Source organism: Pteropus alecto, unplaced genomic scaffold (genome assembly GCF_000325575.1).
Source record: "Pteropus alecto unplaced genomic scaffold, ASM32557v1 scaffold7, whole genome shotgun sequence".
In the NCBI taxonomy this organism is placed as follows: domain Eukaryota; kingdom Metazoa; phylum Chordata; class Mammalia; order Chiroptera; family Pteropodidae; genus Pteropus; species Pteropus alecto.
The window spans coordinates 28,496,474-28,506,369 of record NW_006494614.1 but is presented as its reverse complement, the minus strand read 5'-3'; the positions used below and the strand labels follow the sequence as shown (position 1 = coordinate 28,506,369).

Genomic DNA, 9,896 nt, shown 5'->3' with positions numbered 1-9,896 from the left:
ACATTTATTCTATGGAGAAGGAAAAGCATAAAATATGGCATGGAGTTATCACTGAACTGTGTGAATTTTGAGTCATGAATTTTTGTCTAAATGTAGGTTGTATGAGGCAGGTAAATCAGGAACTAATTCTGGGAATACAAAATGGGATGGCATTGTAAAAGGCCTGGTATGCTACATTAAGGTATTTAAAGTTTTTCCCAGAGGCTATGGGAAACCATCTCAGTAGAGTCTTGATATATTTTTTTCCAAAATGGAAAAAAGTCTGTAGTCAGTCTTTCTGACTATAAGCATGATATATACTTTTAGTTAAAAAATAAAATACCATAAAATATAAATGAGAAATAAAAGTCTAAAATCCCATGAGACCCATAATAACAGCCAACACTTTGCTGTATGTCTTCTGTGTATATTTGTGCTTATAGAGACTACCTTTATTCCATAAAAGAGTTTTACAAATCCTTTTATAGATTGTTAAATATGTAATAGGTTTTATAGGAAAATGGTAAAAAATTCAAGAAAAGTGAGTCTCATCCTACTTTTTCTCTATTCCCCCATGATCACTGTCTGGAAATTACATATCTGATGCATAATTTTGAAAATAGCTATGTATATAAAAGAAAATGTACATAATTATGCTCTGCTTTTAAAACATGCTGTAGTGTATTATAAATATATAAAATGAAATACTATACTACACTATACCTTGCCTTTTCACATAACAATTTATCCTGATAAGGATTAAATATTAAAACACGTTTTTAAGTAGAAGTAGAGAGAAGGTGAGAAGTAATACAAGCATATGAATTATTCATTTTTGCTTGTTTTATTGATTTCTTGGTTTATTTGTTGTTTTATTACATTATATACAAAGCATAGTGTTTCTGGTAATTTTATTGTTTTGAATTTACTAAGCATTTTTTGTCAAAAATATGACTGTTTTATAGTACTTGGAAAATGTAAATTGTATGCTCAGTCGAGCTATATTATTTTGATCAATACAAGCAATAAGGTTATTTAGGTCTTACATACTTTTTTCTAATTTAATCTATATAGGCTAAGAAAAGACTATACTAATAAATTTTTACTTTATGATTTTTGATGCAATTAATTTGTATATAGATCATAATCATAAAATTTTCATTGTGGGTTAAATATTTTATAAAGGCTTTTTATTTGATTCAGTTTTTAACAAGAATTATGTATTATCTGATATTAATATGCTATAAAATTTTTAGTCTTCAGTTTCCTATTATGTCTTTGTCTACTCTTACTTTCAACCTTTCTGAGTTACTTTATTTTATGTCTCCTTTACATAACATGTAGTTAGGTTTTGCTTGATTATTTAATGTGAGCATATTTTTTCTTTTAATAAATAAGCAAATCTCATTTATATTTATGGAGATAAAATTAATGCTTGGTTTAGTTTTGCCACCTTATTTTATTTTTTTCTAGCATTCATATTTTATTTATTTTCTTTCTCAATAAGGTCTGTGTTTCCTTTGTTGTGTATGTTTACTTCTGATAATTTAAAAAGCTTATGCCTTTAAAGCTATTGTGGTCCTTTATAATTGTGATTTATTCAGTAGAATTAATCTATTTCTTTGCCAGTGCCTATTGATTTCCTACTGCAAGTAATGTTGAAATTTTTATATATCTACTTTCTTACACCTCACAATCTCCTTTGTTCCACACTATGCTATTAATAATATAATCCTTGGCTTTTCTACAGGTTATTTTTATATATTTAAATACACATATACCTATTACTTGATTTACAAAATGTACATAATACATCCTCACCCTCTCACATTTATTTATCTTTAGCTGATAACTACTTCTAATCTATAGATTTTCTTTCATTCTGCAATGCACTTGCAAAGAAGGTGGATTTCTTTAGTTACCTTAGCTTCTTTTGTGATATCCTAGTATCAAATAAGTGTGAGAGAAGTTTCTGCAGCAGTTCTCATCATTGAAACAAATCTGCTTTTTCAAGTAAAGGAATCATTGATCTTGCCACTCAGGGTAGTCCCCTATATTTAAGAAGCCAGTGTCCCAACACCTTTGCTTGAAATCCGCACCAGCAGGCCTGCTTTTTAGACATTCATCCTAATCTCTGTATTATCTTTACTATAATAGGATACACACACACACACGATAGGATATATCTCTATCTATATCTTTAGATATAGATATAGATATATAATATTTTTGTAAAGATTTTTTTTTTGTCATCCTGGTAGATTTCCGCTACACTTTCTCATTGCTCTTGTTATCTATAAAAGTCAGACAGTGAAAGAGGAGGTTCTCTATTTCATCTATAAGCCAGAAATTCATTTAAAAATTTAAGATTAAAGGTTGTACATATGACTACATTTTAGAAAGATAACCAGAATATAAGATCATTGCCACACATGTTGATTCAGTTGTGATTTTTTTAACCTACAAATATTTCAGATATCTCTGAGTTTATCTAAAGACTCCTCTGTTACAAGATACCGAATGATACACAATTTAATTTCTGTATTTCGAAAAGAAGCAATTTAAGAAATTCAGGTATGGCATGATAGCCTAAATGTCCATGAAATCACCATGTTAATGCCTGAATTTCTACTTTTAGAACTTAACCTATGCTTACTATTTGAATTAGTTTTAATTTCAAAACACCACTGTTACTAATAACTCTATAACTGACAATCATTTACTCAGACCTTAGTATCAATAAAAATTTTGTAAAACATTTTTGAGAGAGAATTGAGTAAAAGTAAGAATATGAATTATTGGAAATGTGAGGCATTAAGATGCAGAATGAAATATATATTATGCAAGTTCAAATTTGAAGAAAGTCACCAGATATGAGCTCATTGAGAAGTTAGTTTATAATTACAAGAATCAGGAGAAACTTAATTTAAGAATTTATGTTTTGACATTAAAATTGTATCTTAAGATGTTTCGATAAGGCAAATGAGCCTTACTTAAAGTGAATTGAAGGCTGAAGGAATGAAATGCTCTAAGGCTCAGAAATATTGAAAAAATAAAGTGATTAATCTGAGTAGGCTTGAAACAATGTACAAATATGTGGATAGCAAGACATGTGTGTAGGTAGGTTGTCTATCAGACACTTTGGGTGCCAATGACAGAAATTCAATATAAATGAGGTAAGTCTTAAAGTAAAATGTATCATCTCTCAGATCTAAAGTAAAGGAAGGTCAAAAGTGAAGCTTTCTCAGAGTCAACAGAAAGACCCCTGCTTAGGCAGATATTTTGTTCTTGGTTCAGATAACTTCCCTTCAGGTTAGATTGTAGGGGTCAGTTACCAAAGGAAGAAGAGAAGAAAAAATTGCAGATAAAAATAGTTGACTCCCAGAATATTCTATCACAGTGTAGTTAGTCAACAGCCATACTCATGCAAACATACCCACACTCACATACCTCCACACATATGTGTGCGTATATCTTTTTTCCCAACACAAATCCATTCATAGAAAAAATTATTTACGTTTTTTTAAATGGAGACAATGAAAAATTGGATCCATCTATAGATCATGATCTGAGTTCTGTTTCCCTCTACATTATGTCTGTTATTCTAGACCAGATCTGGATGTGGCTCATTATAATTCTGTAAACATAGCCCAAGATGTCCAATTAAAGGCAATTTAGAATAGGGACTCAGATGTAAGTAGGATTCTCTTCATCTCTTCTCTCTGCTAGTTTTCTGATTTTTAATTTCATTTTCCAGCTTCAGTTTCTTCATGATCAGAGATCATGGTCAGAGGCCAATATATAATCAGAATATAAACTAGAGCATACACCTTTAGCTAGACTAACCAAGAGAGAGAGGATCCAAATAAAATCATAAATGAAAGAGGACACATTACAACTGATAACACAGAAATTCAAAGGATATATGAGACTATTATGAACACTATACATCAATATATTAGATAACCTAGAAGAAATTGATAAATTCCTAGAAACATTATCAAGACTAAATTATGAAGAAAGAGAAAATCTCAACAGACCAATGACAAGTAAGAAGATTAAATCAGCAACCCCAAAACTCACATATTAAAAAATCACAGGACCAGATGGCTTCATGGGTGAATTCTACCAAACATTTCAAGAAGAATGAATGCCAATTCTTCTCAAACTCTTGCAAAAAATAGAAGAAGTGGGAACAGTTCCAAATTTATTTTACGAGGCCAGTATTACCTTAATACCAAAGCAAGATAAGGAAATTATAAGAAAAGAAAATGACAAAACAATATCTTTGATAATATAGATGCAAAAATACTAGCAAACCAAATTCAACAGCTTATTAAAAGGATCATTTATCATCATTGAGTGGGATTCATCCCTGGAACACATGGATACTTCAACATAAATAAATCAACAAATGTGACACACCATATTAATACAATGAAAGATAAAAATTATATGATCATCTCAAAAGATGTAGAAAAAGCATTTGACAAAATGCAGCATCTATTCATTGTAAATACTCTCTAAAGGGCATATATGACAAGCCCACAGCCACATAAAACTCAGTGATAAAATGTTGAAAGCTTATTCTCTAAGATTAGGAAAAAGACAAATGTACCCACTTTCACCATTCCTATTCACATAGGACTGGATGTCCTAGCCAGAACCTTCAGGCAACAAAAATACATAAAGTGTATCCAAATTAGAAAGGAAGAAGTAAAATTATCTCTCTTTGCACATGACATGATCACAACTGTCAGAATGGCTATCATCAAAGAGACGAAAGATAAGTGCTTGTAAGGATTGGAGAAAAAAGAACACTTGTATATTATTGGTGGGAATGTAAATTGGCACAACCACTATGGAAAACAGTGTAGAGTTTCCTCAAAAAATTAAAAATAGAACTATGAGATCCAGCAATTCCATTTATGGGTATATATATGATGGGGAAAAAATCCCTATCTCAAAGAAGTATCTGCAAATCCATGTTTATTGCATCATTATTTCCAATAATCCAAGAGATGGAAACAATCTAAGTATTCATCAATGGATGAATGGGTAAAGAAAATGTGATACACACAATGATAATGGAATATTATTCAGCCATAAAAGAGAAGGAAATCCTGCCATTTGTAATAACATAGATGGGCCTTGAGGGCATTATGCTACTTAAATCAGATAAAGACAAACACTGTATGATCTCATATATATGTGAAATCTAAAAAACACAAATTCATAGAAACAGAGAGTACATAGATAGTTGCAAGGGGTTGAGGGAAGGGAAAAGGAATGGGGAAATGAGTAAGGGTGGTTAAAGGCTACAAACTTCCAGTTATTAAATAAATAAATAAATAAATAAATAAATAAATAAATAAATCTGAGAATGTAATATATAGCATGGTAACTAGAGTTAACAATATTGAATTGTATATTTGTAAACTGCTAAGAGAGTAGATCCTAAAAATTCTCATTACAAAAAAAATGTAACTATGTGAGGTGATGGATGTGTTAAGTAACTTTATTGTGGCAATCATTTTGAATTATATACATATGTTAAATCATTGTGCTGTACACCTTAAATTTGCATAATGGTGCATGTCAATTATATGTAAATAAAAAACAGGCAATTATAATTGCAAATAATTTTACAACAATAACAAAAATATAGAAATCTGCTCCCACCAGATCTAATATGTAAATTCCTGGGATAGGCTGACTTATTGGCCAAATTCTCAATCTCATGTAAGCACCATGTCTGGGGGAAGGGCGGAGACTGAAACAAGTAATAGGGTCTGACTTTATGTCCAAGGTCGAGGAGATTGGTTACTAGTCAGTGAGTGAAGAGAAGTGTTGAACAGAAATTATAACTGATGTGAATTACATTTGGGAATTGGAAAATGGAGGCCACTCGTGTCTGTTGATACGACTTATTTTTCCTCTGAATTAAACTATTGAATAATTTATTTTTACAGAGTGGTTCATGCTTAATGAAGCTAGTATAATTGAGAGATTTTTGCAGAAGGGACTAAGATAAGATTCATTGGTAAGAATTCCTTTTCTCCAAGTTTGAGTTAATAGAAATGATTCACACCTATTCTTTTTATCTTGTACATTGTGTCTTGCAACACCTTGATCTTTTCAATGGCAAAAAAGTTTCCAAAGGTTGAGTACACAGGTGAAATACAATGATTCAAAGATTCAAAATAGCTTTTGTTGTGTCGGTTTATATCCTGATTGTATGGGCTCAATGGCCACTGTTATTATATCAAAAAATTCTCTCTCTGTCATAAACATTCTTAAAAATCCAAAACCTCTCATCCAAGTACATTTTTAATACCACTTTGGTTTCACAATCTGTCATCTGAATTAGTTTATGAGACTATCATAACAAAAAAATCTTACTTTCTTCAGAAATATAAGTTATAATAATAGAAACAAGGAGAAACTAGCATTCCAATTTTCTTCAATAAAATAAAGATTTTCAGTCTTATTTATGGCCCAAAATGAACTCAAACAAATTTTGGAGTTTCAACAAAAGTAAAGTAAAATGATATTAACAATATAAATAATATCATCATTTTCATATATTCATAAAATGCAGAGATATGTCTATTAATAAAGACATATCTAAAATAGTCTTTAGGGAAACATTTAAAAAATTTAATGCTATAAAATATTCTAAAGCTTCATTATGAAATAGTGTATCCGGCGAACCACAGAAAGTTTACAGGATGGTTGAACTAAATGTGTTTGGATTTAAGACACTTTCATTTCACTGATATTGGCATAGTGTACTTTTGACAACACTAATTTCAGTTGTAGTATTTCTCTTTGAAATAACTGCTAGTGCAAACTATTCACATATATAATGAGCAAGATGCCAGTTGAAGTGTGTTCAACATAGACAAGATGCATTAGTTAAATTATTTTAAATATATTTATTTTAAGACTAAAAATATATTACTTATAGTAGAAAAATATCTTCTAAATCTAGAACTAGGGTGAAAGAGACTAACATTTCCTAAATACCTATATTGTATTAGCTACCTAAAGACGTTGAGAAACAGAAAGGTGGGGCTAAAAAATTAGTGGTGTGATATTTAGTAGGGAAAAAGTTCTCCTTTAAAGCCTTTATGTTACTTGCCTTATATCAGATAGTTTTACTCATAATATCATATTTTACTCATTGCTATTACTTTTTCTTTCTCCTGAGCACTACAGGGTTTGTTAAATACATACCTAGACTGAATTTCCATTCTTGTGTCTTTTCCATACCCACCCTAGTGATTCCTTTTTATCAGAAAGACTTTCTGTCCCACAGCACCTATTTTTATTTTTGACTGAGACATTTTAATTCAGTAGAAACAATTTTAACTTAATGTATTATTTTCTTAGTGCTGCTATAACAAATTACCACAAATTTACTTGCTTAAAACAACATATGTTTATTATCTAACAGTTATGGAAGTAAGAGCTTGAAATGAGTTTCACTGGGCCAACACCATGATGTCAACGTGGCCATGTTCCCACCATCTGGAATTCTAAGAGAGAATAAGCTAATTTGCCTTTTCAAGTTTTTATTTTGTTTATTTATTTATTTATTTTTTTAAGGTGAGGCAACCCTTGGTTGACTTTACAGTTTGCAAAGAACTTGTCATCTTACAATCCCTTATTTATTTATTTATTTTTTTACGCCTACAGCACCTTGTCTTCCTAGGTGGTCTCCTATCCAAGCACTAACTAGGCCCAACCTTGCTTAGCTTCCGAGATCAGACGGGATTGGGTTTGTTCAGGGTGGCATGGCCATAGATGCCTTTTCTAGCTTTTAGAGCTTCTTCTTTGCATTGCTTCACCCATGGTCCCTTCTTCCATCTTCAAAGCCAGAGTGTAGCATGATAAATATCTGCTTCTGTCTTCACATCACCTTCTGGCCCTCTGAGATCCCTTGTCTCTCTCTTATAAGAATCCCTGTGGTTACATTAGGCCTACATGAATAATCCAGGATAATCTTCCCACTTAAGATCTTCATCACAACCATATCTGCCAAGCCCTGTTGCTATATAAGGTAGCATTCATGGGTTTTAAGAATTAGGAAATGGACATTTCGAGGGCCATTATTTAGCCTACACACAGTTAATGCTTTTAAGCCATGTGTACTAATATTACAGAGTGAAATTTGTGTAACCTCACTTGAAAAAGATATTTTTTTTCAACGAGTAGGCACTGGAAAGCTAAATATAGCTGTGCAATCACAAAATATACAACACGTTAATTATTAGATTTCCTCAGAAACCAATTCTTCAAGTAATCAATATATGTAAATACCAATATATTAATTTTTCATTAATATTTCTCAGTTACTAAAGAATTTATTAACTTTTGCAGAGTAGGTGGCATTCCAATATATTTTTAAGATAAATATAAAAATGTCTTTTATATATAATATTTAATAATGTTAGGCAAATTAGTACTTAGATTATTTTTGAAAAATTATCTTTGGGATTGAAGTTAATTGGCTGTGCTTGATTTATGATTTCATACACTTCTTCTCTCAATATACAACAGGATGCAAAGCCCTTAATAGTGAAAAAAATGTGCCAAATTTTAGGAAGGATTACCTTTTTCTAAAACATGGATGCAAAATTTATTATCAACCAAGTTATGACTAGAAGAAGACAACTGTGTCAAGTTTTCCAAGAATATGAATGTCAGGTTTTAAATAACACTGCCTAGTATCTCCTGAGACAGCCTATCTTGAATTTACATTCAAATTACAAAATGACACCGAAAATGGTGAATAACAAAAAGTCACACTACAAAAAACCATAACTGATGGCCTATGCCCAGAATATAGGAAGAATTTTTACTGTAAAAAATATATATATTCGATTGATAAAATTACCAGAGACCACAGAGACCACATATTTTTTACTTCATGTCAAAAAGCTATGGTTATTCTCTGAATGAAAGTAGAAAAATGCGCAATAAATTCTCTATTCTCTGATCTCTGACACAAATATTGAATCGGGTATGTATGTGGATAATATTTTTGAAGAATTTGAAATATGTTAGTAACTCCATCAACTTTCTACACTTTGTACTATCCTGGAAAATAATTGGCAGATATCTGGGAGAGGGGTTTGGTAAACCAGTGCTTCCCAAACATAAAGTCAGTGCTCAAAATATAGTTGCTGAATGAATTAATGATTATAATTATTATTAGAAGTAAAGCATTCTTGGTGTAAAAAGAGGAAGAAATAGTCCTCAAGCAGTAGGTAGCCAAGCATTCAGCTTAAAATACAAGAAAATCCAATTTACAGCGGTTTCACTAAATAGGAGTTGTTTTTCCTTTAAAGGAAAGAATTCTGGAGCCACGCTCCAGTGCCTCTGATGCCAGAGACCCAGTTTCAGGTAGCTTTCTGATCTGCCCTCTTGGTTTGTGGATATCATTCATAATGCTTGTGGTAGTAACACTCATCGCTAGATGCTATTACACCTCCATTTACTGCATCTACATTCAGTAATAGGCAAAGGACAGATTATGAGACCTTATCCAAAAAATCCTTGCAATGATCTTTCAATTAGGTTTCATCGGCCAGAACTGGGTCTTAAGTTGCATCAAACTTTGCAAATAAAAATATAAAGCATCCAGTTAAATTTGAATTTTAGATAAACTGTGACTAATTTTTACTGGAAGTAGGTCCAATGCAATATTTGGGACATAGAAATTGTTTACTTGAGATTCGTTTTAACTGAGCATTCTCTACTTCATCTGGCTATCCTAATTGAGTCACACATCTACCCTCCTATAGTGGAAGCTGGAAAATCAATCAAGACAGTCTTGACTATCCTAAGCCAATCATGATCCATCATTTAGGCCTGAGCACATTGCCTGTCTGGGGGAAAAAAAGAAAACC

General features: G+C 31.4%; 1 pseudogene; it reads right to left on the bottom strand.

The window, feature by feature from the left end:
• Window positions 1–7,671: 7,671 nt before the first annotated feature.
• Window positions 7,672–7,790, bottom strand: LOC112474913 (annotated as a pseudogene).
• Window positions 7,791–9,896: the final 2,106 nt, after the last annotated feature.